Source organism: Nicotiana tomentosiformis, chromosome 5 (genome assembly GCF_000390325.3).
Source record: "Nicotiana tomentosiformis chromosome 5, ASM39032v3, whole genome shotgun sequence".
Lineage (NCBI taxonomy): Eukaryota > Viridiplantae > Streptophyta > Magnoliopsida > Solanales > Solanaceae > Nicotiana > Nicotiana tomentosiformis.
This window is the reverse complement of record NC_090816.1, coordinates 107,458,521-107,468,916: the sequence shown is the minus strand read 5'-3', so window position 1 is coordinate 107,468,916 and position 10,396 is coordinate 107,458,521.

Genomic DNA, 10,396 nt, shown 5'->3' with positions numbered 1-10,396 from the left:
TTTTTTATTTTATAAAAATAAACCAAAAAAATACTAAACCGTATCAAATAAATTTATATGTGGAAAATATATTATATTTTAAGTTTAAAAATAATAATAGATTAAATTTTTCCTTTGGCCTTAGAATTATGAAAGCGGTTACAAGTCAACAAGTAACTAAACTCAAAATCACAATTCTCACACCTATTATGCTACTCCTACTGACACTAAATTATTTCCAGCATATTCACTAGCAAGACACAAAGTATTCTAGCGATTATGAGTAGCAAACTATAATGTATTGAATATGTTTCCTTCTGTATGATTCAGATTTATCTTTTTGAATATCTAATCTTCTATAGATTTTATTCTTGAGTCCTAACTTGGTTAATATATTTTTGCTCGTGTGATTTATATTTTTTTTTTGTCTTTGCTTAGTTTCTTTTATGCTGCTGTAGAATAGTTGATGGATATATACTCTAACCATCTTTCATGTTTTCATAATTCATCATCCTTTAAACAGTAAAAATATCTAGACAGTTTTAAGAAGTCCTATAAAAGTATATATGTTATTCCATTCTACTTCTACTAGTGACTTTTACATGATATTTAAAAAAATACCGAAAATTAATCGAACTGTACCGATACCGAAGAGAAACCGACATAGTTGGGACGGTGTTTCGAAAAGTCTAATTTTGGTTATACATTATTCAATAACCAAAAAATTGATATGGTATAAATTTTATAAAGTAACCGGCCGAACCGAACCATTGACACCCTTACCATATTATATGGACTTATGGATGTTGATTCATTTTCAGATTAATTGCTCAGTAAAATAAAAAGGTTAATTATCACCACTAGGGACTGAAAACGGGCGGGTCAAATTGAATATGAGCGGTGGTCAAAAATCGGTTAGGCAAAAATAAATAAAATATTCGACCCGTACGAATAAAAAATAGGTTAACTGACGGATAATATGGATATTCGTATTATCTATGGCTTTTTGAATAGTCATTTTTGACTTCTTGTCCAAATGTATGTTATCCGCTGATGATATAGTACTGATTGATGAGACGTGAGGCGGTGTCAACGATAAGTTGGAGGTTTGGAGACAGGCCTTAGAGTCTAAAGGTTTCAAGTTGAGCATGACTTAAACAAAATACTTAGAGTGCAAGTTCAACGGCAAGACGAGGGGATCGGAGATGGACGTGAGGCTTGGCTCCCAAGTCATCTCTAAGAAAGGAAGTTTCAAGTATCTTGAGTCAGTTATCTAAGAGAACGAAGAAATTGACGAGGATGTCACACACCATATAGGGGCAGGGCGGTTGCAATGAAGGTTAGTATCTGGCGTCCTATGCGACAAGAATGTACCACCAAAACTTAAAAGTTAGTTCTACAAAGTGGTAGTGAGACCGACTATATTGTATGGGACAGAGTGCTCGCCAGTTAAGAACTTTCATATCCAGAAGATGAACATAGCTGAAATGAAGATATTGAGATGGATTTGCGGGCACACTATGTTGGATAAGATAAGGAATGAGGATATTCAGAAAAAGGTGGGCATGGTCCCCATGGAGGATAAGATGAGATAAGTTGTCACGACCCCAATTTTCCACCTTAGGATGTCGTGATGGCACATAATCTTTAAGACTAAGTAAGCCTAACATATGCTGATTATTACTGAAATTTAACTATTTAACCACAATATATTAAATAATAACTGATAAAGCATAGCTGAGCAACATCGATCATACAATCGCAAAACCGGTAGTACGAGTCATAAGCTTCTCTAAGAGTAATTAGGAATACTAAGTACATCACTGTTACAAAATAATAAGAAAACGTGGAAATAAAAGACAACAGAAGGTGACTTCAAGGCCTGCGAACGTCAAGTAGGTATACCTTGAAGTCTCCGGCTGCCCAGGCATAAGTCTCAAAATCAAATCGATCAGAAGTACCTGGATCTGCACAAAAATGTGCATAAGCGTAGCATGGGTACACCACAACGGTACCCAGTTAGTATCAAGCCTAACCTCGCTAGAGTAGTGACGAGGCCATGTCAAGACACCTGCCAGATATGTAAACCTATGCAGGATATAACGTAAAGCTAACAATGGAGAAAAAAATTAATGTAAGACTAACAACAGAAGGATCACAAATTTATAACCAATGGTGGAAATAATAGAAGCACAAATGGCAACAGGAAATATCCAGGTAATAAAGCAACAACATAGTTAGGATACATATGAAATATGAATGAGCCCAAGTAAGAAAAATCGATGACAACTCAATTAATCAAATCGTTTCTAATGCACGAGTTACAACAAGTATTGCCCGAAGTACCACTTCACTTTATCTAAAACCATAAGTCACAACTTCCAAATCTTACATGTATGGCACCTCGTGCCCACATTTTTCAGATCACTTTCGCATGGCAAAACGTGCTACCATGTACATTGAATCCGTATCAAATGCTAAATAAAATGTTCGAGAGATTTATTTATATACAATAAGGCGTAATAACAATTTTGAATAAAGTAGGGAATCAAATGAAACAATGAGTTTATTTTAGGAACCAACACAGTGAAATAAGGTACAATTTATACAAGATATGGTATCAAATGAGTTTAGTTTATAAATTATTTGGGTAGAGAAAATAACATTTTCAAATAAAACAGAACATCGGATAAGTTACCGAATTAAATATAGAATTTTGTTAAAATAAAACATGATAACGATTTTTAAGTAAAGTAAAAACATCAGATAGGGTAAGGAATTTAATTTGAGAAATTAGTTAAAGTAAACTATGGCAACTATTATGAATAGTAAAGTACCGAATGAAACGACGAGTTTCAACTTAAAAGTCACATAAGATAAGCATGTTCATAATTCTTTTATTTAAAACCGTTATGTTATCAATAACTCAACAGGGTATGAGATAATGACTTAAAGTAGTAAATTCATCTTGAAAATCAATTCACCAAGATACTCTAAAATAGCTTTTCCTTTATAATTCACCTCCGCTCGAAATCTAACCAAAATTGACTAAATAACATCAAATAATGTAAGAGAATTCAATTCCAATAATTAAAACTACGATCTTTACACAATTGCTCAAAAGTCAACCTCGGGCTCGCCTAGTCAAAACTCGGGTCCAATGGTAGATTCCGACTACCCATGACTCCACGAGTTCATATATATGATTAGTTTCAAAATTCGAGTCCAAATCGACTCTCAAAACTCAAATTCCTTTTTTTTTTTCAAAAACTTGACAAATTTTCACAAATTTTCACTTCGATTCACATGATTTTGATGTTAAAATCTAAGATATAATGATAGAATATGATTAGAAATAGATTAGAATCACTTACCCAAAGTTTGTGGATGAAAGTCCCTCTTCAATATCGCCTTCTACCGAGTCTAGGGTTTCAAAATATGAAAACGAGACCAAAACTCCCGTCCCTCAACTTTTGTACAGTCGCAAGTGTGGAAAATACGACTTGGGGTTCACAAATGTGACGAATCCATCGCAAAATCGAAGTCCTCACATACCTGCTAGAGTCGCAAATGCGACATAATTTTCGCAAATGCGTACAATAAACACCTCGCAAATGTGACCAGACTGATCGCAAATGCGAGAAAGCTCATCCAGCACCACCTTCGCAAATGCGAACTCTGTGTTCGCAATTGAGAAACTAGAAGACTTAGCTATACGTCGCAAATGCGACCTACCACCTCACATTTGCGAGACTTGCAGTACCAGATCACACCAGCAATACTAAAACTCTTCCAAACACTCCGAAACTCACCCGAGCCCTCGGGGCTCCAAACCAAACATCAACACAAGTATAAAAACATAACACCAACTCGCTTGCCCGGTCAAATCATCAAAATAACATCCGAAATCATGAATCGGACCTCCAAAACACATAAAATCAACATGAAACTCAAGAACTTCTAAAAACACAACTGCGCGTCCGATTCCTATCAAATCAACTCCGAATGATTCCAAACTTTGCGGACAAGTTACAAATGACAAAACAGACTTATTCCAAGTCCCGAAAAATATCCAAACACAATATCTATGAAGTCAACCTACTGTCAAACCTATCAAAATTCTGAGCCATTAAATTGTCAACTTTCGACAAAATAACACAAATCAACCTACAGACCTTCGGAATCGATTTTGGGCATACGCCCAAGTCCAAAATCATGATACGAACCTATCGAAGCCATCAAAATACCGTTACGGTGTCGTTTCCTCAAAAGTCAAACCGTGGTCAATATTTTCAACTTAAGCTTTTAAAGTGTGAACCACTCATCCAAATTCATTCCGAATTGTTCGAAAAATCAAATCTAAGCATGCACGCAACTCATAATACACAGTATGAAGCTACTCAAGACCTCGAACCAATGAACGAAACCTTAAAACTCAAAATTGCCGGTCAGGTCGTTACATAAGCGAGGCTTAGATGGTTCGAGCATGTGAGAAGGAAAAGCTTAGATGCCCAATAAGGTGGGGTGAACGGTTGGCTCTGGAGGGTATGAGAAGAGGTAGATGGCGGTCTAAGAAGTTTTGGGGAGAGGTGATCAGGCAAGACATGGCGTGTCTTTAGCTTACCGAGGACATGACTCTTGATATGGGAATGAAGGTCGATGATTAAGGTAGAGGTATAATAGATCGTAGAGTATTTTTTTGATCCATTCCGGGTTTATTAGGGCTAGTCTATTAGTATCTTGTCGTTGTTCTTAGATTGCTAGTATTAGGGTTATTTTCATACTATCGTCCGCTTCGATTTTTTAGTACCTTGTCATTGTTATTGCTTGTTGATATTATTATCACTATTGCTAATGATATTACTTTATTCCATCTATTTTTTCGGTTCATACATTGTATGTATCATTTTTCTGGCCTTGTTGTTGATATTTGCTTGTTTCTATTATTTTTCTCGAGTCGAGGGTCTTTCGAAAACAACCCCTTTACCTCCCCAGGGTAGAGGTAAGGTTTGCGTACATACTATCCTCTCCAGACCCCACTTGTGAGATTTTACCGGATTTATTATTGTTGTTGTTGTGTCCAAATACATACTACAATACACCATTTATGCAAAGAAAGAGATATATTTACTCCATTTTCGTAGATGTTTCTTTTAAAGGAAGAAGGTAATCTCTGCGAAAGAGTGAATTACTTTTTGCTTTGTATTATATAGATGTTTTAATAACGATTTTTAAATTAAATTAATATCATTATTTCATGATCAATATTTAGTTAGTATACTTGAAAATTATTTTTTTGTTTATATTAATATCAACATGTTTCTTCAATGATGATGATGCTTTTAATAATTTGTTTACATATTCGACATCAATATTATAGTCAAAGCTAAAATGAGTACAACTTCTTGTGTCCTTTAAATTTTAGGCTCAACACTTGAAATATGGGTTATTCTATATGGAGTACACGAGTGTCCAGAGACTAGCTATTAATATAGATAATAACTTAGCTTGTTTGTTCAGCAATGTTTTCTTTTGAAATTTAGATGCAGAGCCACGTTAATACATATTATTAGAATGTATTATCCCAAAAATATACGAGATATTTTTTATTTTAATTTCTTTAATCTAAATAAATCAAATAGTTATGAAAAGAAGAAAAAAAAAGACTAGCTTAAGGAAATAATAGAACAAAAGATCCATCATAAAATAATTACACCCAATTAAAGCTAGATTTTAGCTTATGACAAAAATGAGAAAAGAAAAAAGAAATAAAAGAAGAGAAAGAAAACAAGAAGAAGAAGAAGAAAGAAACAGAATCTTGACTTTTGCATTTTAATCTGCAATCTCAATAGTAGAAGTGCCGAAAATGGCAAATCTGCTAAGGACCAACTTCAAAAAGTCCACAAATTTGTACCAACTCGGTTATCGGTAGGTGAAATTAGAGCCGTCAATATAGCCTTTTGGGCCAGCCCAGTCCACCTCATAATTTAGCAAGGTTGGACTAGAATTTTTGGAGCTCATTTTTGGGCTAGTCCAACTCAGTCCGTCAATTGCTAAAGCCCACGCGGACTGGGCTGGGCTAGCCCCGCCCCGCCCATATTGACAGCTCTAGATGAAATCAATTTCGACCCACAGGTTATCTATTTTTTTTGAGCAAATAATATGGGTTGACCTATATTTGACCCGCTTTTGGCGAAAAAGGTATCCAACCCATGTTAAACGGATAATATGGACGGTTTTATCTATTTTGCCACTCCTCTAACCACTACTAAAATAGTAGTTGCTGCTTTTACTATCATATTTTAGTTTAAATACAACACTACGCCAATAACCTGATGTGAACTTTCACTAACCACTACTAAAATAGTAGTTGCTGCTTTTACTATCATATTTTAGTTTAAATACAACACTACGCCAATAACCTGATTCAACTTTCACAACATAAGCTTTAGATCTATCAATGAATAATAAATATTTCATAAGAAAAGAAATACCCCAATTATTGATTATTGAAAAATATACATGTTATAAGTAAATATTAATTGAGGATCATTTATGATCTTTTGAAGATTTCATCAACGATTTGGCCTTTGACTTTGAGGTGAAGGGCGATTCTCTGTTTCTTTCAAAAGGTGAATGAAGTATTATAATTACTCTAACCCAAAAAAGGTTAAGGAGTAAGATCTACTAGTTTTGTTTATTAATATCTTTTTTCTTCATGTACTTTTTTTTAATTATCTATTAACAAAATTACACGGTAGTCATTGGAATTTCATTCTTTTGGATATGGCCGTGCAAAATTTGGTAAATGTCAAATTACCCTACAGAAATAAAAAATTTTGGTATTTGGTATGGTATTTGATTTAAGTTTTGTAAAAAATTTAGTATTGAGTATGATATTTGGTATTTACAAAATAATAATATCGAAATATCAATACCGTACCGTAATATATAATAAATTATACAATACATATATTATTGATTATAACATACTAAGTTACATAATACTTTTCTTTGATATGCATGTTGAGGCTGCCGGTAAAGGCCATGGACTTCTTTAGGAAAATAGAGAAATAAGGTAGGTTGTAGATTTTGACTCTTATTCTCTAGGATGCCAAACATCTTCACGTAATATTTTTACGATTTTAGGGTGTTTTTTCTCTAACTTCAGCAATTAGCTCTAAGCAAGTAACAAGACAATTTCAATGATTAAGTTTATTCTTTTATGAGCCTTTTTTCTCTCTATGGGTTGATACTTACTGGTTTGATAATTTTTTGTCAATAGTCATGTGAGCTTAGAACGTTTTTATATTTATATTTGTGAGTACTTTAATTAAGAATATTACACTTTATACACTAGTTAATATTGAAACCGAACAAACCGAAGTTACCGTACCGAATAAACTGAAACCGAAACCGAAAGGAGAAAAGCCGAACCATACTGAATATAATTAGGTACGATATTGGTATTGTCACGACCCAAAATCCAACTAGTCGTGATGGCACCTAACTCAACCCAACCCGCTAGGTAAGCTAGTTAACCACTAACTAATTTCAATAACAATAAGTAAAGCAATTAAGTAAAGAAATTATCTGAATCTTATACATTCCCCAAGAACTGGTAGTACAAACCATGAGCTTCTAAGAATAGAGTTTACAAAGCGGGAATGAAATAAATACATCGTCTGTTTGAAAAGTACATAAACAGAGTTTTATAGATCTAAGGCTACCACGAACAAGAGGCAGCTACAATCGGGACGCAGGTACATCTTCAAATCCAGCTCCCATCGAACACATCAATATCAGCAGCCAATATCTGCACGCAAGGTGCAGAAGTATAGTATGAGTACAACCGACCTCATGTACTCAATAAGTAACAAATATAACCTTAGGTTGAAAGAAATGACGAGCTAACAGAAAGGTCGGGTCCAACACCAATATTCCCCAACAGTTCATAACAGCATAATACAACAACAAAAGAAGAATCTCAGAAATAAAAGGCTCAGTTGGTTCACAGTTCCAGAAAAATAGGCATTTTTTTCAAGTATCTCAGTGAAAATCCAAATCTTTTACCGAAAAGCCAATATACAAGTAAGTTTAAAAACTGTGATTTTTCCCAAAACTCCTTTCAACAAATAGTAAGATGTTTCATTTTCAGATAGCATGAGGAAGGTACTTCTCTATGCCTACATGTCAAGATACAGGTAAAATCATAAATGTCCCCAAAACTGGATAGCAGAAGGAAATGCTCCTCTATGCATGTATCTCAAGTACGCATGTCAAATGCAATGCATCTCGATGATGAGCTCATGTACTCACACTATCAGAGTACTCAATCTCACTGTCTCGCATTCTCTCTCGCTATGCTCAGCACACTCAAACAGTCAGCGATGTACTATACCTGCTGCGGCGTGCAGCCCGATCCCTATTTATAGTCAATTGCACTCACTAGGGGTGTGCAGACTCTGGAGGGGCTCCTTTAAGCCCAAGCGCTATAATCCGCACAGACAACTCACGTGCCATAATATCAATATCTGAAATTGCACGGACAACTCACGTGCCGCACGGACAACTCACGTGCTATAATATCAACATCTGGAATCGCACGGACAACTCACATGCTATAGTGATAACATCCTCACAAACAGGCCCCGACCTCACTCAGTCATCAATCTCTTCAGTCTCACTCACGGGCTCACAATGTCATGAAACTAGCCCGACAACAATGATATGATGTATCGATAAATAACTGAGATTGAGATATGATATGAATGCATGAATATGACTGAGTACGAAATATCAATGAAATCAGTGAGATGACAGTAAGAAACGACTACTATTGGTCCAAACAATATCGACATAATGCCTAAACATGATATCTTGCATGATTGACAGCTTAACTACTTTATCACATGATAAAAACACGATATCAACAAAGTAGGACCACTATACAGTGCCATGGAAACAACAAAGTCCCAATTCACATGGTGCACGCCCACACGCCCGTCACCTAGTATGTGCGTCACCTCAATACCAATCACATAACACGTATTTCTGGGTTTCATACCCTTAACACTAAGATTAGAAGAGTTACTTACCTCGAACAAACCAATACCAATGCCGAACAAGCCAAGCGGTGCTCCAAAGATGCCATCCCGCATGTTCCGACCGTCGAACGGCTCGAAACTAACAAAAACAACTCAAGTACATCAAACAATGCTAAAGGAACCAATTCCGATCGAAAAAGATCAAATCTTGAATCAAAAGCCCGAAATCGGCCAAAAGCCCAACCCGAGCCCGCACCTTGAAACCCGACAAAATTTACAAAATTCAACAACCCATTCAATTACGAGTCCAACTATACTAGTTTCACTCAAATCCGACTCCAATTCGATGTTCAAAACTCAAAAATTCATATTATGAAACTTTAGGCCAAACCCCCCAAATTTCTCTTTAAATTCATCAACTAGTTGCTAAAAATGAAGATAGATTCATGAAATATAACCAAAATTGAGTAGAGAACACTTACCCCAATTCATATGGTGAAATTTGCTCCAAAATTCGCCTCAATCCGAGCTTGAAAATGTAAAAATGAAGCCAAAATCATGAACTCTTGTATATAACATTCTGCCCAGTACTTTCGCATTTGCAGACAATTCGTCGTACCTGCAAGCACCGCTTTTGCGGAAACACTTCGCACCTGCGCTGCCCGACTTCCTCACCATTTCTGCTTTTGCGACTCCCTGCCCGCATCTGCCCCATCACAGATGCGGAAATCCCATCGCACTTGCGACCTCTGCTAACACCCTCCAACTTCGCACCTGCGCTCGAGCTGCCACACCTGCGGCATCGCATATGCGCCCAAATCTTCGCTTCTGCGGTCTTCCTCATCCAGCTCTCATCTCGTATCTGCGATGCCTTTGTCGCTTTTGCGGCCATTGCACCTGCGCAAACCAACCGCAGGTGCGATCATACCAGAACCAACAACCTTCAGCTTTGCACATGAAAGTGAAAATGACCCGAACCTCGTCCAAAACTCATCCGGGCCACTCGGGACCCCGCCCGAATATACTAACAAGTCCAATAACATAACACGGACCTAGTCGAGGTCTTAAATCACACATAACCACATCGAAACGACGAATCGCACCTTAAATCGAGATCTATGAACTTTGAAACTTTAACTTCCACAACCGGTGCCGAAACCTATCGAATTACGTCCGATTGACCTCAAATTTTGCACACACGACACATTTCACATTACGGACCTCCGAATCACTTTCGCTATTTCAAGCCAAATTCCAAGCTCCAAACCCAAAAATTCAACTTTCGCTATTTCAAGCCAAATTCCACTAAGGACCTCCGAATCACAATTCGGACGCGCACCTAAGTCCAAAATCATCCAACGGAGCTAGCG